At 45.4% G+C, this 22,759-nt stretch overlaps 1 pseudogene; it reads left to right on the top strand.

Annotated features, from left to right (window-relative positions):
• Positions 1 to 17,514: 17,514 nt before the first annotated feature.
• On the top strand, positions 17,515 to 19,539 carry LOC122239540 (annotated as a pseudogene).
• The last annotated feature ends 3,220 nt before the right edge of the window (positions 19,540 to 22,759 follow it).

Genomic DNA, 22,759 nt, shown 5'->3' with positions numbered 1-22,759 from the left:
TAAGAAGAGACAATATTCACAAATTGCATAACCACCAAGGACCTGCATCGTGAATATGCTAAGAACCCTCAACAGTCAATAGGAAGAAAGGAAACAACCCTCTATGAAACAAGCACAGCCTTGCGTAGTAAACATCCCATCCTAGAGGTTGTAGACACATTAGTAAGGACAGGAAAAGTCTCTTCACACCATCGATTGGCAAGGAAATTCTAATCAAGAATGCAATAGATGCCTTATGCACACACCCTGAGGGCTCAGGTATGAAGGGAACACTGGCAACACCATCCAGGTGAGCATCCAGCACTCTGGGGGCCTCAAACACTGCAGGTAGGAATAAAAAATGAACACCAGATCTGGAAAATCATTGGCTGTTACTCATGAAATTATACATGGATGACTTAACATGTAACCTGGAAATACCACCCCCGAGCATTTTCTCCAGAATGAAATCCCATGCTCTGAAAATAAATGGTGTGTACATATGTATAGTATCTTTCTTAGTGTTAGAAGCTAAGAATAAGTCAAAAGTCGGTCTAAATATAAAGGAATAAACCAAGTATAAAACTTCCATCAATGGGATGCTTTTCCACAGAAATGTGACACTATTGATGCAGACCTGAAACTAGGATAACCTCAAAGACATGATGTGAGGGAATGAAAGTAGTCTCAAAGACTACAGAGGTGGTGTGGCCTGAGACATTCACACAGCCAGCCTAGATGTGACAGCCTAGGCGACAGTGTTTGGTTAGACTTTATCACTTTCTGACCCACCCCCACATGACAAATTCCTCTGCTGCATGTTGAATGTTGTCCTATGTTCAACAATGCTCTGATGTATGGAGTCTCCACAGACTGAACCTCACCACCTCGGACTCCTCTGAATGGAGAGTTGCTGAGAACAGAATCTCAAATGTGTTCTGACAGCAGCTGTTCCCTCCACTGTCCCTGGCTCTTGCTCTCTCCTGCTGGTGAGCAGGAGTAGGTTAGGAATCCTCCACTGAAGCCATTTGTCTCCTGCACCTGACTCTCCCACAACATGAGGCCCAGACCTTCCTCACACTCAGCTGGAAATGAACTCGGTTGTACCGGAACAGATCTGCACCTTGGTTTAGTGGATTGCGCCAGGTCCCCCTGCCCTGAGCAAAACTCTGAAGCTGCAGGTGGGGACAAAAGGAGGGATCAGTTTAGGGGTGGGTGGCACCTTCATTTCCTTGTGGCTTGCTTGTCCTGGTGGCATGAGGCTCCTGCCATATAAGTCAGGTCTGGGGCGACCAGACTCCCAGCATCCCTAGTGGACTGTGCCCAGGGCAAAGCCTCCATCCTGGAAGTGGGGCTGCATACAATGAGTCCCACATCTCGGTGGCACCTGCAGGGGCTTGGCGTCAACAGCAAACAGCTTGGGGTCACTGACATTCTGTCCCTCTGGAAAAGAGTCCTCTGAACAGGAGCTGGGCACCGGGAACCCTGTGTATTGGCTACAACAATCTGGCGTGGGGGTTGCAGCCAGACTCAGTGGCACACGCCTATAGTCCCAGGTACTTGCACTGGATTCTCCATTTGCTGAGGTGGGGTGGGGAAGGAAAGGAACATACCTTGGCTCAAAATTCTAGCTGTTCCTTTTGTCAGTATAGTTTTTGGAATAAATGATTCCCAGTGGGCTGTATGCCAACAAGGCCATTTGTAGACACGTAAAATACATTGATTTTTTTATTCAAATTCAAGTTAGTTAACATGCAATGCAATATTAGATTCATGTGTAACATATGGTGATTCAAAATTCCCATACAACACCCAGTGCTCATTATGAGTGCACCCCTTCATCCCCATCACCTACTTCCCCAAACCCTCCATTCACCTTCCCTCTGGTAACCATCAGTTTGTTCTCTATACTTAAGAGTATAATTGGTGTGCTTACATGCTCCATGGGTTAAGGCCATGACTCTTGATTTGGGCACATGTCTTGAACTCATGGTTCCTGAGATCGAGCCACACATTGGTTCCTGTACTGACACCACAGAAAATGCTTGGGATTCTCCTTCCCTCTTCCTCTGCCCCTCCTCCCATTTTCTCTCAGAAAAAAACATTGTTAAAATGTTTATACTACCCAAAGCAATCTAGACATTCAATGCAAGTAATTCAAAGCAAATATCCCTCTCAACTAATCCCAGAATTTTTCACAGAGCTAGAACCAATAATTCTAAACTTATAATGGTTGAGGCCCCTGGGTGGCTCAGTTGGTTAAGCGTCTGACTTCGGCTCAGGTTACGATCTCACAGTCCATGAGTTCGAGCTCCACATTGGGCTCTGTGCTGACAGCTCAGAGCCTGGACTCTGCTTCAGATTCTGTGTCTCCCTCTCTCTCTGCCCCTCCCATGCTCATGCTCTCTCTCTCTCTCAAAAATAAATAAAAACACTTCAGAAATAAAATTATCATGGAACCACAAAAGACCCTGAATCTGCAAAGCAATCATGAAAAAGAAAAAAACTGGAGGCATCACAATTCTGGATTTCAAGCTATATTACAATGCTATAGTCAGCAAGACAGTATAGTACCTGCATAAAAATACACACATAGATTAACGTAACAGATTGTAAAACCCAGAAACCGACCCATAACTATATGGTCAACTAATCTTCGACAAAGCAAGAAAGAGTATCAAATGGAAAAATGAGAGTCCCTTCAACAAGTGGTGTTGAGAAAACTGGACAGCAACATGGAATTGTAATGAAACTGGACCACTTTGTACAATACACACAAAAATAAATTCAAAATGGATGAAAGACCTAAATGTGAGACAGGAAACCATAAAAATCCTAGAGGAGGACAAGGCACCAACGTCTTTGACCTTGACCAGAGCAACTTCTTACTAAACATTGTCCCCAGAGGCAAGGGAAACAACAGCAAAAATGAACTATTGGGATCTCATCAAGATAAACAGGTTCTACACAGCAAGGAAATAATCAACAAAACTAAAGGCAACTGACTAATGGGGGAAGATATTTGAAAATGACATATCAGATAAAGAGTTAGTATTCAAAATATATAAAGAACTTATCAAACTCAACACTCAAAAAAAAATCCATCATGGATAAAGAAGATGTGGTATATCAATACAATGGAGTATGACTCGGCTATCAAAATGAATGAAATCTTGCCATTTGCAACTATGTGGATGGAACGGGAGGGTATCATGCTAAGTGAAATGAGTCAGTCAGAGAAAGACAAAATCATATGACTTTACTCATATAAGGTCTTTAAGAGACAAAACAGATGAACATAAGGGAAGGAAAACAAAAATAATATAAAAACAGGGAGGGGGACAAAACAGAAGAGACTCATAAATACGGAGAACAAATTGAGGGTTGCTGGAGAGGTTGTGGGAGGAGGAATGGGCTAAATGGTAAGGGGCACTAAGGAATCAACTCATGAAATCATTGTTGCACTATTTGCTAACTAATTTGGATATAAATTTAAAAAAATAAAAAAACAAACATGTTAATGAAAGAAAAAAAAGGAGAAGAAAATTACCTCCAGATGATCATGTCCACTATGAAAGCCGACATCTGACAGCATATTGAACAGAAAAATACGAAAACCATTCCTCCTACATCAAGATCAGACAATGATGATCACCCCCAACATAAGTATTCAACATGATAACGTGAAGAATAAACATGCTGCCTCAAACCATATCAACGTGTCACATTGCTGATTTGGATGGAAGTCACATGAGAAACAGCCAGTCCAAGGACACTCAGACCATCCTTTGTCCCTTGACAGCACGAAATAAATCTCCCTTGGGAAAACTCCCTTACCTGTTCCAGGAGGGAAGAACTATCCTTAGCACCAGAATAAGGAACACAGGGACAAGAAGGCTGTGAAAACAAACCTAGTTACTTGTTGACTAATTAAATACCCCCAAACCCACACCTTTGCCTTAACTCTTGCCAAATCGAATGTTTTGTTGTCTGAAAGTCACAAGTGCCACCTGCTTTGTACATTCTCTGGGTGTCATATCATTAGGAAGGCCATGCACTTGCAAAATGAAATTTATCCTCCCCTTGAGATCAGTCTTATGTCAATTGAATCCTTACACCAGGTAAAACCCCAGAAGAAGGGAAAAGCATTCTTCTCCTACAACTGAAATAATTACTCACAAACTTTGGCAATAAAAAGAAATAAAAGACATTTAAACAGTGAGAAGGAAGAAAAATTGCCTGTTTGCAGATGACATGATCTTAAACATAACGAAAGCCTAGAGATACCACAAAAAATATTAGAACCAGTTTTTAAAAATGAGGAGAAGTGCAGGATACATAATGAACAAAAATAAATAAAAAATAAACCACCCGTGATTCTACACACCAGCGTGGAAATATATGCAAAACAAATAACCAAATTATAGAAGTGAAAATTTCACAGAAAAAAGTATTTGGGATTAATATCAAAAAGGATGTAAAATAATTGTAGAGCGAAAATGACCAATGTTGATGAAAGACATGTAAAACTGCACACGTGCCTGCAAATATACCTGTGCTCACCAATTAAAATTATTCATATTTTCACAGCACCATCCACACAAACTAATGCAGAAATGCGTCCCCAACCCTCTCGTTCACTTTTACAGAATCAAATCTAAGTCTGAATCTTGATATATATGTCAGAGGACATGCAAATAGTGCCCTCTCTGTAGCCCTCGGTAGGCCCTCTGCCGCCTGCAGCTGGGAGAGGAGCCCCAGCCCCGGGAGTCCCAGGTGTTCCCATTCTGCGATCAGCACAGCACAGACACCTCACCATGGAGTTTGTGCTCGGCTGGATTTTCCTCGTTGCTCTTTTGAAAGGTAAGTCATGGTGAATTAGAGACACTGAGTATGTGAGTGGGTATGAGTGAGAACCAGTGCATGTGTGACAGTTTCCTGACCAAGATGTCTTGTGTCTACAGGTGTCCAGTGTGACGTGCAGCTGGTGGAGTCTGGGGGAGATGTGGTGAAGCCTGGAGGGTCCCCGAGACTCACCGTTGTAGCCTCTGGATTCACCTTCAGTAGCAACAGCAAGGACTGAGTCTGCCAGGCTCCAGGGAAGGGGCTGCAGTGGGTCGCATATATTAGATATGATGGAAGGAGCACAAGCTATGCAGACTCCATGAAGGGCCGATTCACCATCTCCAGAGACAACGCCAAGAACACGCTATATCTGCAGATGAACAACCTCAAGACCGAGGACACGGCCACATATTACTGTGCAAGAGACACAGAGAGGGGACCCCAATGGAAGCCCAGACACAAACCTCCCTGCAGGAGGGGATCAGCACAACCAGGGGGGCACACACTATACACAATTCTGGTTTGTGTTTCCAGAGGCAGGTGCAGATGGAGGTTACAGGCAGGTTTCCTGTCAGGGTCAGGGGCTTCCTCTCCACACAGCAGTTTTGCCAGGGAGGCTCTCTGGACACAGGATTCTGTGTTTACCTACTAACTCTCTGAATTAGCAACTGTGTTGTCATAGGAAAACTACACTAACGTCCACAAAAGACAGTTCTTTGCATTGCTTACTCCTGTCCCTCAATATGAGTGAATTGCAGATATCCTGAGGCACAACACCTGAACATTTACAGGGGTCCCAGATGCACTCCCAGTGCAGCCAGGACCACAGGATCCCACAGCTCCTCCTTATCCTCACCCAGCCATTGTCCCAATAAAACAACATGACACTTCCCACCTGGCTGTTGCTACGCAGGACTTTAAATGAGCTACAGCTTTATCCAATTCCTCTAAAGAAGAGATAATTCATCTCCATTTATTAGGATTCTCCCGAGGCACAGGGCCCAAAGCACATTGGTTTACATAATTGAACACACTGATAAGCCCCACCTTCCACTCTCACATGCTGGAGACCCAGGAAAACCAGAGGTGTAATTCTCATCTAATTCTGAACTACACTCTAGTCTCACAACGTGGAAAGCTGATGATGTAACTCTCAGAACAAGGGCCAGAGGAGACCACTGTTCCAGTTCACACAAGCACATGGGAAGTAAAAATGAGGGAATTCTTCCTCCCTCTGCATCAGATTTTCTTCAGAACCTTAATAGAGTGGGTGATGCTGAGGCAGACAGAAACCATGGATAGAAATGCCAGTGTCTTCTGGAATAGTTAACAGACATCCACAGAAACAGTGGGGAAACTGGGTACCCATGACGCAGTCAAGATGACACATAAAGGTAATCAAGACAAGTCAACCTTCTGTAAATGTGCAGTTCAAAGACTCAAGGTTTAGAAGTCCATGCCATCACTGGGGTGGAACCTGGTGGGCATAGCAGTGCTCCTGGGGAGAAGCAGCCCCGTGGCCCATAGGGAGTGCTACAGTTTGAGGATCCCTGAGTCACATCGGGTGAGACAGTTACCTTCTTGGAGTGCATTTTCATGGGGCAGGAGAGCTGACAGGCACCGTTGCACTGCCCTGGTCATTAGCATAGGAGCCTCTGCTGAGAGCAGCTAAATGGATGCTGCTTCTTGTTGTTCTTCACCATGAACTCCAAGCCCTAGTGTTCATGCAACTGCCCTTCTGGGATAACCAGCTCCAACCACAGCATAGCGAGATGCTCTCCCAGAGGATCAGTGAGATCACTGTCATACTGAGTTCATACAATCTGGTGTATTCAAACCCAGCTAGAGCTCCTGAGATAAAACATAAGAGCCCTGAGATGCCAGGAGGGCCAATGGTTTCGACACAGACAGGATGAAGGCAGGGTTGTGGAGTGGCCTTGGCGTACCCTGATGACTTCCAGGGGCAAGATGGAACCCCATGCACTGAAGAGGGATGCTGCTATCATGGGAACTGCACTGACCGCACTATGCGCTGCCAAGAAATCTTTGCAAATTCTGGAAAGGTGAAGAAGTCTGCTATGCCATAAATCAAAAAAGCAGCCGATATGGACACTGCAGAAGACCCTGGGGAATTCAACGCTGAACCCTTTTCCCACACAGACGAGCCGTGTGGAAGGCTGCAGTGTAGGATTGTCACGCATCTCCCTCAGCTGCAAGAGCATGTTGGATTCCATCCATCTGAGATCTCAGGGTTCTGGTGTTTGCGGCTGAATTCACATAGTAGCACAGGAACAACCGAGATTGGTCATGTGAGAACTGGTACCCCCTATGCTTCTGGAAAGCTCTGTCAGGACACCTACTGCACTGGCAGTGTGGCTCAGCTGAATTATGACTGTATCCCGGAGAAATGCAGTCACAGAGGGTCGTGCGACAATAACAGGAACTGCCATTGCCACATAAGCTGGGATCCTCCATGGTGCACTGGACGAGGCACTGGTGGGAGCACAGGCAGTGGACCCCTCCAACAAGAAGGCGGCCAGTGAGGCAAAGTGATGAATCCCTGTTATATCTCAGAGCGGTTTTTGGTCCCATTTAAGCCATAAGAGCTGCATTCCTTGTGGTGTCGCCACAAATGTCAAATTATCAACCCCGAGAAAGTTAAGGGACTGATTGTTGCTGACGACAATCCATAATTAGCCTCCTGACTGCTGAACAACTATAGACAATCCAACTGGCACATGTGTGAAAATACAGTAATGAGGCTGCAGAGCTGACATCCACGTTTCGGGGGTCTGCAGGAGACACAGGGGTCCACAGGCACATCACGGCTCTGACACACATCTCTCATGGCTCACTGACCAGAACGCTGAAATAAAACTTAAACACTGCATGCTTGTGGCCTCTACGTATATATCTAAGCTTCCAAGAGCCCAAACTGAGCCCGGCATTATGTGCAGAGGACCTGAGTCAGCATCTGGGTCTTGAACTGAGGTATATGCTTCCAGAATTAAGAGATGTTCACACAAGCTCTTTCAGGGACAAATTCATGAGTTGTCTCCAAAACTGTGCTCTTGCACACTGAACATTTTCTCATTCTCCAGGTAATCTGTCTTCCCCCAGTCCCAATGTGGGTTCAGGATAATGGAGGGCTACCACCCACCCACACTGCCTGTCCCACACTGGGGTGTCTGTGGGCTGTGAGGGAAGGGGACTGGCATTAGGTTCCACCTAGCACAAGCTGTGCCTCCCTGGAGACAAAATTTCCAAATGTGGGAGACTGAGACCGTGAGACTGAATGGAGCACCCAATGAAATGAATCAGAAAGTCAGGCAAAGTGCCTATGGATGACTCTGGTATCCAGTTGGAGTCTGATCAATGTAAATCCCTGCTCTCTTTCTCTTGCCTACTTTTCAGTGAGTTTAACCTTAGATAAGGATCTGCCTAGGATGCCCACTGGTTTTCTGAGAGCCTTCTCGAATAACCACACAGATGTGAGCCTGTGAAAAGTTAGGGACTTCAGCCCCATCCATTCTCAAGTAATCAGGTACTTGCTACCCTGTTTTCTGTGCCCTGATCACTGGGATTGTGGGAAGGAGGCCTGCCCTTCCCAAGGTCCTTGTGTACCCTTGCTTCTGGGCCCTGTGAGTCATAAATCCTGTGCCTCCATTTCCTTTGTTGGGGGTGCACGGAAAACCCACCTTGAGTCAGGAGGGCCCCATGCATCTCATGTATCCAAAGCCAGAGCTCAGATGCCTAGGGAGCTGCCTATCCACCCCCTGAGCAATGGCTCTTCCCTATTCCTTCAGCAGGATACAGTCTACATGTTCTTAATTTTGTACAACAGCTGGGGTCCCCAACACATTTGTCCCCAGGGATGGGATTGGGGGCCTAGGTGGTGCCCTCCAACAATGTGTTAGCACTGAAAATGGCTCACTCGTTCCTCACCCCCACATCTCAGCTGCTCTGGGAAGGAGCTGGAGCTTGCTGGTGGTCTGTAGCTTTGCTTTGGGCTGATGCCAGGTGTTGCCAGAAACCCCTACCCTAAGTTACCAGTGCCATAAAAGGTCAGACTCCCTGCAGAGACCAACAATCAGGCACCGTCCTGGGGTTCCAGAGGTGTGTATTTCCTACTCATCTCCAAGTGAGATATTGCTGGACACCGAAGACCATATGCCTAGATTAGTGTCGAAGAAGATGCCAGCTGCTGGGTCCACTGTGTTGCAGCCAGTACCCTGGTGATGTGTTTGCTTAGCCATGCCTACCTAGTGACAGAGGCAACTCTACCAGGAGCATCATGTCTCCCTGGGCGGAGGACACAGCCAAGGCAACCTCCCCCTACTGGCTGTATTCGTCACTGCTGTTGACAATGGCTCCCTATTTGACAGGTGTTGATGGGGACACTGCAGCGTGGGAGGCCTAATCACACGTGTCTGGGAAGAGTTAACTTCTATCCCAGGTCTTCACTACACCAGCATATCCACGGACCAGTGTGAAAGAGAGAAATGGTGACAGGCACTACACCCTCATGAAAATGCAAGGTTTCCTGGAATCATTTGTCGAAAGGGAGGGAGACAAGGATATTGATTGGCTCTAGTGGGTCTTCACAATTGGCTCCAAGCTGTTGCTTTAAGTGCTTGACACACTACAGCTGTCTGGATTGGTCCAAGTGCCCCAGATTCATAAATCACTGAAAAGCTCAAGGTATCAATGGCCTGTTTACTTAGAGATAACCTACGGAGCTTCCAGTCTTTTCACTGTATCAAAAGGCTCTGACAATCACCCCAAGGCACATGGCAAGAGACACACACCAAGGAAAAAGGGGAAGGCTCTGAGGAAGAGGCTCCCTAGGGCCCCAGAGCCCACAAAGGTAGGAAGAAAGAAGCTCTGATTCTCCAGACTTGGATTTTTATGGCACGACAGCACAGGCCCACTGGGAGAGGTCAAGGCCAGGTGATGCAATCCAACTCTAAGATAGAATGGGGACAATTCAATGGGTGTGGGATTTGGGTTTTGTTTTGTTTTGTTTCCCTTATGTCATGTGCCCATGAGCCCTTGTCCATTTCCACCTGGAGGAGAGGCACTTGACAACAGAATCTAAGGAGTTCTTCTTGAAGGACCACTCTGATCTTAAGCCTTGTGCCAATACAATTCATGGAAATACCAGCTTTAGTGTAGCAGGCATTAGCATGCATGCCATAGCCAGATGTGAAAAGGAGAATTTTCAAGAAGCCCAAGACTTCTTTGCTGCAAATGCTGATGGGATCACCACCTCCATAGATAGGAGCCTACAGGAGGGTCCCAGCAGTGCCCCACCAAGGGGTGGAACTTCAACCCAGATCTCTTGCTCTAGAGATGATGCCCACACTTCTCTTTATGCACAGCTCTGAGAAGAGGGGTCCCTAGTGACTTAATCTCAGGACAGCCTGAACACAAGTCAGAAACTTTGATCAGACTCTTTGGGATCTTCGAGAGAATGCTGTTCCTACCCTTCGGGTGGGTGCCATCACTTCTTTGGACATGACAGCCCTGATAGTGGGGTGCTGGGATCCCAGTGGGTGGGGAGATGCCAAGCCCCTGCCTAGGGACCCGGAGGTTTGTGGTGTATGTCCTTCCTCCTGGGACAATTGCCTATATACTTCTATAATTACCGTGTAGGACACAGACACAGACAACACTTTATTTCTCTCATTGACCCTGAAGCCAAGGTACAGTGCTTCCCAGGAACCCCTCCAAATATAAGTGTGGTGCCCTTTAGCTTACAAGGTATAAAGGGAGGGATAGTAGAAGGGTCTCAACATCCCTTTAATGTCACTATTGGAAGAATCTTTACTGAATCCCTTTTAGCAATGATGGCCCCTTTGACCCTGCATCGTCTTGTTAATGATGTGGATGCCCTCACATGCCATCAAGGCCAGTGGGAACAAACCCAGTGCCTGGCTTTCCTGGGGGGAACTATATATCAGGAGTCTGTAGGACTGCATATTGCACCCCCCTACATCCAATTAAGACAGTATATGCACATCCATATTGTGTGCAATAGAGGACAGAGTAATTGCACCCCATAATTCAAGATTTGCTGAAGGAGCGGGGACATTAAACACACCATTTCTCCTTTCAGTCTGCCCACTTGACGGGCATTAAATCCCCCTCCTAACAGGTGGCGCTTTACAGTTGACTACCGAAATGTAAACTCCCAGCTGTCCATAAGATGGCTCAGATTCCCAACTGTCTAGGCAGTTGAGGGTATCTCAAGGGCCACAGGGGAGACTCTGTCATGACTGAGCTAGCCAGTATGTCCCATTCAGCATCGATGACCAAGGAGTCCCAGCCACAGTCTGCTCTCAACCTGTACATCTCTACCCTGCTGCCTTGGGAATTCCTAACAGTCCAAAGAGTGCCAAGATGTTAGGCTGACCAGCTCATGTAGAGCCTGTCATGAGTTCCCACTGGTCTGGGCAATTGATGGTCACTGTCACTGGTCAATTATCATACATTCCTGAAAGTTTGTGAGACATGGGAGGCCTGCAGTCCTTCAGCAGCTATAAGGTGGGTTTTGTCACCTGACTGAGCTACTCCAGATTTTCGGTCTACTTTCATATGACTTGTGCTGTTAGGCAGCCTTACCTGGAAATGGCTGAGCTATGCCACTTGATGCACAGGTAGTCTGAGTGCCAATGAAACATTTTGGGATCTGGAAAGTGTTTGTGCCATGGGGGTTATGCTGGAGTACCTAGTGACCATCTGGCACCAGATTGCCTTGCTATGTCACCGAGAGAGAGAACCTAGCACCATGACTGTCTTCATACAAAGGGAAATATTCTCTCCCAATACTTCACCTGAGCAAAGGACCATCCTGAAGCTTCCATCAAAGTTGTGGTCCCAATCAATGCAGTGGAAGGAAAGGCAGAGTGACATTGTTGTTCTGGTTGTGGATACCACACCCTTCCATTTGTCCATCCACATGGTGCATTCACCTGCTTACATTGGCAGGAAATAACATTACTTTGGGGGCTTACTTGCTATCCCGATGTCAAAACAATTGACAATCAGACTGATTACTTACTGTAGATGGGACTTGGAAAACTGGTGTAAGGGTCTGTGTCTGACCTGCTGAGATAACTACGCAGGTGAATGGGGCAGATGCAGTCTGAAGACAGACAGTCATAGAGGTTCAGAGGGAGAGCAGGAAATGTAGTCAGTATTTTAATAGTGGGGGAAAGGGTAGGCACCATTTTAAAAAGTTTTTTTTTTTTTCCTGACAGGAAAGAGCCAGAAAATAAAACTAGGTGCAAATGCAGTTTTTTGATCCGTGACCTAGTATGTGATGCCATGTGCTTCTGAAGCCTGGGAATTGGCTCTGGGAATCCTTACCTATGGTCATCATGGGGATGGTCATCCACGGTATTGACAATGGCGATCTGGAACTATTTTGTGCAGCTTGCGTGAATCCAGAAGAATCTTTCCCTTATTCTGATGGCAGTGTAGTCGGTTAGGAGTTCGTCATAAGGTCCCTCTCAGCGAGGCGGCACTGGGTGCTCTCTGAAGACCTGATGAGCGTCCCATATTCTGTAGAAAGGGTGGCAAGGCTAGTCAGTGGCAGAGGCCATGTTCTTATTGTCTGTGGATGATATGACCCAAGTGTACCTGTTAGTTCTTGGACATGGCTATGCATGGCATCAACTTGGTCATATAAGTTATCATGAAGTTCACCCAATCAGTAAAGAAAGGGTTAAGGATTCCTTTCGAAAATACTGTTGCAAAGGGGGTCAGTCCCTGCCTGCTATTTGGAGCATTCCAAATCTCATTAAGGGCCAAGGACAATTATTCTGGATGTTCCAGGCCAGTTTCCAGGCAGATTTTCCCTGAAGGAATTTTGTGTCTAGTTTTTCATGTTCCATATCTGTTCCCCTAATCCACATATCCTCATCATCCTCTTCTGTGATGATTAAGGATGATGTGGGGTATGAAATTCTAATTATCACCCCCAAGTTTGCAAGTACGTAGTTTGTCTATGTGCTGAAGTGAGTTCCTTGGTCTGGCTAAATCCATAATGGAATGGCAAATCCAGGAACCATTTCAGGCATTACATTCTTCACCACAGTCGTGGCATTGGCATGTCCAGTCAGACAGCATCAGTCCATCCACCAAACATGCAGCCATTAACCAAACAGGAAGCCAATTTGTCAAATCCATCTGGAGAGCCCCATGGGCAGGGAGGGGATAGAGGGACTCCCTGGGGCCTGCTGATATTATACAAAACTTGGAGAGATTTACAAGTAGTGCCCTGGGAAATAATTTAGTCAGAGGTTTAGTGGATGCCTGGGAAGAACCCACTGTCTCTCAGTTTCTTAATTATCCCATCTGATGGGGTTGGTGCAAGACCAAAGGAGAGAAGAAAGGGGTCTCAGGAGGCCCACTCAACCCCGATGTACACCCCATCTGATCATTATCTGTCCACCTGTCTTTTCCCATTGTGAGGAACTTACATGATAAACAATAGTCCAAGTCAAGGAAAAAGGAAGGCTTCTAAAGTGAAGTAAAGGACAGGGACCTCTGATCTTGGCTGCGTATTTGACAGTCTTGTGAGCTCTGTCAGTCGCTGGAGAGATAGTGACAGTCTCCTCACGGTTTTGGCTGGAGAGTGACTGTTAGCAATTTTAGCAGAAAGATCAGTTGCGTATAATAGGGCAGCAATTATAGGCCTGCTGGAAAAATGTCCTCTGTCCTCTGGTACTCATGACGGTTAGGACCTATGGGATTTCCAGAGGGTGCCAACAGCCCTGAAGACTCCAGGGCAGGTCTGGAATGCCTGTGAATAGTGGCGGTCTTTCCCTTTGCAGATGTGCAAGCTTGGGAAAACCTGGGAGCGCAGTGGCTTAGACTGATTTTACAGCAGGCAGAGAGGACGCCTGGAGTACTTCTAGTAGGGACACTGGCCTGAGTGGCTCCTATGTTTCCCCACATACAGAAGCTGTCACAAAACAGAAGTCAGGGTGGGGCACCTGGGTGGCTCAGTTGGTTAAGCTATGGACCTCAGCCCAGGTCATGATCTCGCAGTTTGTGAGCTCAAGCCCCACATCGGGCTCTGTACTGACAGCTCAGAGCCTGGAGCCTACTTCAGATTCTATGTCTCCCACTATATCTACCCCTCACCTGCTCACACCCTGTGTCTCTGTCTTTCAATAAGAAATAAATGTTAATTTTTTTTTTTTAAATAGAACTCAGGGTTGACCACCAGATGTCCCAGAAACCATTCCTGTAGCTGAGGGCAATCGTGTGGAATGAAGTAGGGTCTCCCCTTTTAAATTTTTTTAAAGTCTATTTATTTTTGAGAGAAAGAGTGTGAGTTGGGAGGAGCAGAGAGAGAGGGGGACACAGAATCTGAAGCAGGCTCCAGGCTCTGAGCTGACAGCACAGAGTCCGATGCAGTGCTCAAACTCACAATCTGCGAAATCATGACCTGAGCTGAACTAGGAAGCCCACCAACTGAGCCACCCAGGTGCCCTGGGTCTCCCTTTTTAGGGAGGGGAGTGGGATAGCCCAATTTAAACTGTTAACATGACACAAGATGATGGAGGGGTTGGTCAGTGGCCTGCTGGTAGGTAGGTGGTGGGCCTGGAAATTACAAACTTGTCAGAGAGTAATACAGAGGTGAGTGGGATCCTAATGTATCCAGACAGCAGCTGTGGGGGTACAAGCATGCAGTGGGGCCTGATGGCCCAAGGTCTAATTTTCATGGGAAGAAAGTTAGAGGACATATCCGAGAGGCACAGGTTGTCGCAGGATACCTGCAGCCACTCCATTTCCATGGAATGAAAGGTGAAACATGTTATTGATATTCAGACAGATGAGAGTTTGGGGTGTGCACAGAGCTAATATTAACACTTTAAAGTAGGTCAATGACTCTGAAAGCCACGAAAAGAAATCTGTGGCAGCATCAGGTAGGGGTGAGGGGCTCACAGAGACAGAGCAAAGGCAGTGAAGTTAGGGGTCCTTGGGAAGCAGTAGCCAGGTTTTCTTAGAAGCTTATGCAACTGCATTTTTGTACCGGTGAGAGGGATGTGAAAAACTGACAAGACACTTTGTGGGGAGTTTTGAAGCACTGTGACATAGTCCTCGTTGGCAGTAGCTGTTTGCAACCATGGACATTAAGAAGACAGGAGGGTGTATGGCCCTGACCGGCTGGTGCTTTAGGAGGGTGGGGGAGTCTGCAAGGGCTCTCTGGCTCCTTTGGTAATACAGTGACAAGTCACGGACATACGAAACAAGAGTGCAGCCTTGGGTGAAGGCACAGAATGTAAGTTGGCTTCAAGAACTTGGAGTACTATTGAGCCCAACTTAGTTGCCTTCCCCAAGCATACATGAAAAGAGAACTTGTGAATCAGAGTGCAATGGCATTGACAAGAAAGTTGAGCAGATGTTCATTCCAGGGATGCATCTTCATCACCAGGAATTGAGACATGAGTGGCAGCCCAGTTAGGGACAAAAGATGGTGGGGGGGTGTAATAGATGACAAAAGACTTTATGGTTCCTACATTGTACAAATCAGTAGCTTTGTCTTCTGAATCAAATTCTGTTCTTTCTTTACTCACAATATCGGGGTGTTACACGGTGAGGAGGTAAAGCAAGAACATCCTGCGGTAACAGATTCTATCACAGGGTCAGGTCCTCCCTCTGCAGCAAGACAGGGCATCTGGCTACTGATGGGTGGGGGCAGTTCCTTTCTCAGGCCCCCTGAGCACAGGCTCTGCACTGGGGGCAATCCATCCTCTTGTGCATGTGAGGCCCAGACACTAGCGGGCACATCTTTTAAGACTCATCCTCTGAGGAGCACTTTGAAAGGAGGTGGGTCTCCATTAGGGAAAGGGGGAAGCTTGAGGTGTGGTCTGATGGCAGGGAAATGAGAACTCCTTATTGTCTCTCCTGCATTTTGGATATTAACTCCTTTTCAATATTTTTTATTGTAATGTCTACCCTCCCATAGACTGCCTTCTAGCTCTGCAAATATTTGCTTGCCCCTTTTCTGGTATGATGTAGTCCCCCTGGCCTGCTTTGTTCTCTGTGACTTTGCTTTTATATCAAATCAATCGTTCTCAAGTGAATGTCATATTTATCTTTCATGTTTTCTTTGAAGGCATTTAGGTTCAAGTGTTCTTCTTAATCCTTCATCCATTTTAAGATTTTTTTGTGTCGACGTATATGTATGAAGCAAGATTATGGCCAAATGTTATTATTTTGCATGTATATATCAATACTATTTTTTACTTTTTACTTTGTTTTTGAGGGAGAGGGACAGATCATGAGTAGGGAGGCACAGAGATAGAGGCAGAAACAGAATCCAGGCCCTGAGCTGTCAGCAGGAGCCTGATGTGAGACTCGAAACCACAAACCGTGGATCATGACCGGGGTGGAAGTGGGTTGCTTAACTTACCGAGCCACACAGGTGCCCCTAGTCAACACCACGTTTAAGAGACACTATCCTCCCCCCACTGTGCATTGTTGGAAATCTCGTGCAGGATTTGCTCACTGCATCTGCAAACTTCTACTTCTGGGCTCCGTAATGAGCTCCACTGGTCTAAATGTCTCATTTGATGCCAGCAGCACACTGTTGTGGTTAATGTACCTCTGCAATATCTTTAGAAAGAGAGAAGTGTGATGTCTCCAGGTTCTCTCGACGTCATGATTGTTTTGTTGCTTCCATGTGTTGTGTGCTTTCATATGAATTGTATATTTTTCAGATTCCTTAAAAAACTCATTGGCATTTTTATTGACATAACAAGATAAACATGAAAATACCATAACAACATAAAGCAGACAGAAAATAGAGACTATCACAAATACAGAAAACAAATCAATTACATAAAAATTTGTATTTTGAAAAGTATGTAAAATTTGAAACAAATAGGTAGCCTGGGGAAATAAGGAAGACTCAAACAAATGCAATCAGAATTGAAAATGGAGACAAAACTGAAATAAAGACATGAAAAGGATCATTAAAGAAAAACTTAGGTATTTATAGGCCAACAATTAGATCACCAGGAACAAATTACATATTTTATGCCATAATGTAGGCCACCAAGACTGTATCATGGAAAAATACAAAATGAACAAAAGAAAAATTAATAAGATTTCTCTATCTAAAACCTCACCCTCCAAAAAATCTGCCTAGGAGTCCATGGCTTTATTAAAACTTCTACTAAGTATTTAAAGAGGAATTAATGCTAATATTTCTCAAACTATTACAGAACACTGATAAAAAAACAGCAGTCCCAAATGAAATTTGTGAGGACAGCATTGTTTACACACCAAAACCAAAGGAAGACACCACAAGAAGGGAAACTACAGGTCACTATCTCAAATGAACATACATGCAAAATTCCTTCACAAAATCTGAGCATACTGAATTCAACAGAACATTGAAAGGATCATACAACATAATCCAGTGGGATTCACTCCAGGGATGCAAGGATCCTTCAACATACACAGATGCATAAAGGTGATATCCTCCATTAACAAAGGGAATGAATGAATCAAAGCCATCATTAATTGATTCAAAAAAACATTAGACAAAAATCAACACATGTTCATCATTTAAAAAGAACCCAATTAAAAAGGAACTGAAGGAAATTACCTCCACATGATCATGGCCACTATGAAAAGCCCACACCTGACAGCATATTGAACGGTAAAATGCTGAAGGATTTCCTGTCAAATCAGGAGCCAGGTAATGATGGTCACCCCTAACATAAGTGTTCCCCATGATAACGTGAAGAATACATATGCCACCTCAAACTATGTCATCTTGTCACACTGCTTATTTGGGTGAAAGTCACTTGAGACAGAGTCCAAGTACACTCAGACTCTCCATCGTCCCTTGACAGCAGGATATAAATCTCCCTCCCGTGTACCAAGAGGGAAGAACCATCGTTAGCACCACAATAAAGAATACAGGGACAAGAAGGCTATGCAAACAAACCTACTTACTTGGTGACTAACATAATACCCCAAACTTAACTCTTGCCAAATCCAATGTTTTGTTGTCTGAAAGACACAAGTGCCACCTGCTTTGTCCTTTCTCTGGGTGTCATGTCATTAGGAAGGCCATGCACTTACAAAATGAAATTTATTCTCTCCTGTAGATAGGTCTTATGTCAATTGAATCCTTACACTGGCTAAATCCCAGAAGAAAAAAGGGAAAGCTTTCTTCTCCTACAACTGGAAGACGTAACCAGAAAAAAAAATATGGAATAAAAAAAATAAAAGACATTTAAATCAGTAAGGTGGAAGGAAAACTACTTGTTTGCAGGTGACATTGATCTTGAACATAACAAAACCCTAGAGATTCCACAAAAAATATTAGAACCAGTTTTTTTAAATGAGGAAAAGAGCAGGATGCAAAATGAACAAAGAAAATAAATAAAAAGAAACCAGCTGTGATTCTACACACCAGCATGAAAATACATGCAAAATAAATAACAAAATTATACAAGTGAAAATGACAGAATAAAGTATTTTGGGTTAAACTTCAAAAAGTATGTCAAATACTTGTAGAGTGAAAATGATCTATGTTGATGAAAGACCTGTAAAAATGCACACAGGACTGCAAATACACCTGTACTCACTGAATACAATTATTCATATTGTCAAACACCATCTACACAAACTAAACTACAAGTGCGTCCCTAACCCTGTAGTTCACTTTTAAAGAATCAAATCTAGGACTGGAGCTTGATATATATGTCAGAGCACATGCAAATGGGGTCCTCTCTATGGAGATAAAACCAGCCCATCCCAGACTCTGCAGCTGGGAGAGGAGCCCCAGCCCCGGGAGTCCCAGGTGTTCCCATTCTCTGATCAGGACAGAACAGACATCTCACCATGGAGTTTGTGCTGGGCTGGGTGTTCCTGGTTGCCCTTTTAAAGGTAATTCATGGTGAATGGGAGACACTGAGTCTGTGAGTGGATAAGAGTGAGAAACAGTGGATGTGTGACAGTTTCCTGACCAAGATGTCTGGTGTCTGCAGGTTTCTGTTGTGACGTGCAGCTGACGGAGTCTGGACGAGACCTGGTGCAGCCTGGGGGGTCCCTGAGACTCACCTGTGTAGCCTCTGGATTCACCTGCAGTAGATATGCAATGAGCTGGGTTCGCCAGGCTCCAGGGAAGGGGTGTAGTGGCTCACATATATTTATGATGATGGAAGTAGCACGTACTACGCAGACTCAGTAAAGGGCCGACTCCCCATCTCCAGAGACAACTCCAAGAACACGCTGTATCTGCAAATGAACAACCTGCAGGCCGAGGACAAGGCCACATATTACTGTGCAAGAGACAGGGTGAGGGGACCTCGCTGGGAGCCCAGACACAAACCTCCCTGCAGGAGGGGATCAGCACCACCGGGGGGCGCACACTATGTACAATTCTGCTTTGTGTTGCCAGGAGCAGGTGAAGATGGAGGTTACAGGCAGGTTTCCTGTCAGGGTCTGGGGCTTCCTCTCCACACAGCAGTTTCTCCAGGGAGCCTCTCTGGACACAGGATTCTGTGTTTACGTATTACCTGTGTGAATTAGATCATTGTTTTCCTAGGAAAACTACCCTAACATGCACAAAGACACAGTTGTTTGCATTCCTTACTCCTGTCCCTCAACATGAGTGAATTACAGATTTCCTGAGGCACAACAGCTGCACCTTTACATGAGTCCCAGATGCACTCCCTGTGCAGCCAGGACCACAAGCTCCCACAGCTCCCCATTATCTTCACCCAGCCCTTGTCCCAATCAAACAACGTGACACTTCCTTCATGACACTTTGCTACTCAGGACTTTAAATGAGCTACAGCTTTATTCAATTCCTCTAAACAAGAGATAAATCATCTGCATGTATTAGTCAGGATTCCCTCGAGCAACAGAACCCAAGGCACATTGGTTTCCATGACAAAATATGTGGAGAAATCCCATGATCTACTGTCACAAGTTGGGGAGCCAGGAAAACCTGTGGTATAATTCTCACCTGATTCTGAACTAGTGTGTAGTCTCAGAACCTGCAGAGCCTATGATGTAACTCTAAGAACAAGGGCAGGAGGAGACCAATTCCAATTGTTCCAGTTCAAACAAGCACATGGGAAGTAAAAATGAGGGAAATCTTCCTCCCTCTGCATCAGATTCTACTCAGAACTATGATGGAATGGGTGATGCCCAGGCAGAAAGAAACCATGGATGGAAATGCCAATCTCTTCTGGAAACTCATCACAGACATACACAGAAACAGTCGTGAATCTGGACACCCATGACGCAGTGAAGATGACACATAAACGTAATCATGACAAGTCAGCCTGCTGTAAATGTCGAGTTCAAAAACTGAAGATTTAGAACTCCATGCCATCACTGGGGTGGACGCTGGTGGGTATAGCAGTGCTCCTGGGGAGAAGGAGCCCCAAGGCCCATAGGGACTGCTGCGGTTTGAGGATCCCCTGGGTCATATTGGGTGAGACAGTTACCTTCTTGGAGTGCATTTGGGAGACAGGGCATTGCCCCTCATGGGGCAGGAGAGCTGACAGGCACCATTGCACTGCCCTGGTCATTAGCATAGGAGCCTCTGCTGAGAGAAGCTAACTGAATGCTGCCTTCTTGTTCTTCCTCACCATGAACTCCAAGCTCCTAGTGTTCATGCAACTGCCCTTCTGGGATAACCAGCTCCAACCACATCACACCAAGACACTGTCCCAGAGGATCAGTGGGGTCCCTGTCGCATTGAGTACATACAATTTGGTGTACTCACACCCAGCTAGAGCTCCTGAGATAAAACAGAAGAGCCCTGAGCTGCCAGGTGTGCCAATGGATTGGACAAAGGCAGGGTGAAGGCCGGGTTCTGAAGGAAGCCTGGGACCCATGAGTACAGATTGTTCTATGTGAGGGCTTCCTGAACAGGGGTGGTTGGAAACTCCAACTGCAGGGACTAGAGAAGGAGCTGATGCCAATATTTCCTCCCACCAATTATCATGGACAGAATTCAGTGAGCAGCACAACACCCCCCAGTAGATACTGAGCCACTGACACCAAGCCATACCCACCTTTCCTTCCTCAGGTGCTTCCTTACAAGGGAAAGAGTGCCTAGAACCCAGACCACCATTGCACCCCTCCCTCCAAAGACCACCATATACCCCCACAGGCACCAAGTCTACTGACCATAGAGTGAGGCATAGCTTCACCTCTAGGGGAAATAGGAATTAGCCTCTTTTAATAAGGAGACCAAACTCACCTAGTTAAAACTCACAACACTATGGACAAAGTTGAAAAACTCTCCCCTGGAGGCAAGGAGAACTCTGCAGAGGACTGACCTGAGGGACAGAGCAGCCAATACATGACAGCACAGTGCACACAGCACATGCAAGAAATGCTTCCAGAATGTCAGGTTGTCAACAGTATGTAAACATTTCTCAAAAAAGACACTACTCTAGAAGCAGAAAACATAAAAGGATTTTACTAAAACACTTAAGAAAGCGGAGAGGGGCACCTGGGTGGCTCAGTCGGTTAAGCGGCCGACTTCGGCTCAGGTCATGATCTCGCGGTCCGTGAGTTCGAGCCCCGCGTCGGACTCTGTGCTAACAGCTCAGAGCCTGGAGCCTGTTTCAGATTCTGTGTTTCCCTCTCTCTGACCCTCCCCCATTCATGCTCTGTCTCTCTCTGTCTCAAAAATAAAAATAAAACGTTAAAAAAAAAAAAAAGCGGAGACATGGACATACAGAGTGATGGAGGAATTCATGCCAAAAGAAAAAGCCATAAAGGACATTGCCAGGGATATAATTAAAACACATATAAATAATAAGCCTCAAACAAAATTTAATACCTATCATAAGGAAACTGAACTTTTAAAAACTATCATAAGGATACTAGCTATGCTTGAGAAAGCCTAGAAGACATGAGAATACCCTGACTACAGATGGAAAAGACCTAAAACCCAGTCAGGCTGAAATTTTTAAAATGCTGTAACCGAGACGTGAACCTGATTGGATATAATGAACCCAAGGCAGAAAGAAGCAGATGAATGAGTAAATGACATGGAAGATAAAATTTTGTGAGAAATGAAGCAGGAAAGAAGAGGAAAATTAAAACATTGCATCACATACGTATACTTAGGGAATCAGCAACTCCATAAAGTGTAATAAAATTATTTTCAAAGGAGTCCCAGAAGAAGAAGAGAGGGAGAAAAAGGGGAGAAGTTTTGTCTGAGTGCATTAGAGTGGAAAATTTCCACTAAATGGTGAAGGAAACAGACGTCCACATCTATGAGTCACAGAGAACTCCCATTAAAATTAAAAAAAAAAAAGCAGGCTGACTCTGAGACATAACATAGTAAAACTCACAAAATACACAGATTAAAAAAACCTATAAACATGAAGACAAAAGAGTTTGCTAATGAATACAGGAAGATAAAAGATTATGGCAGAAGTGTCCACAGAAACCTGCAGGAAAGAAGGAAGTGGCATAATATCCTCAAATGTTCAAATGAAAATCAGGCAGTCAATGGGGGAGGAGACAAGATGGCGGAACAACATGGAAGACTTTTGTGTGTCTCGCGTCCATGAAATACAGCCAGACCAACACTAAACCATCCTACACACCTAGAAAACTGATTGAGGATTAACACAACAATCGGCACAACCTGAACCACAGAATTCAACAAGTACGTGGCGTGGAGAGGGGACCTTGGGGAGCACGAAGCTGCAGGAAGGGAGGTGCTTTTGCAGGCGGAGAGAGGACGGAGACTGGGGAGTGGGGGAGAATAAAGGAAAAGCACCCCTCCCCAAAAGCAGCTGGAGAGAAAGTGGAAAATTGGAAACAGCCACAGGGACTCAACTAAAAAGGGAGAAAGGAGAAAGGAGAGTATGTAAATTCCACTAAGACTGTAAACAAGGGGAATGCAAAGGCTGCAACTCCA

Source organism: Panthera tigris, chromosome B3 (assembly GCF_018350195.1).
Source record: "Panthera tigris isolate Pti1 chromosome B3, P.tigris_Pti1_mat1.1, whole genome shotgun sequence".
NCBI lineage: Eukaryota > Metazoa > Chordata > Mammalia > Carnivora > Felidae > Panthera > Panthera tigris.
Note: the sequence above shows the minus strand (reverse complement) of the source record. Positions and strands in the feature narration are given on the sequence as shown.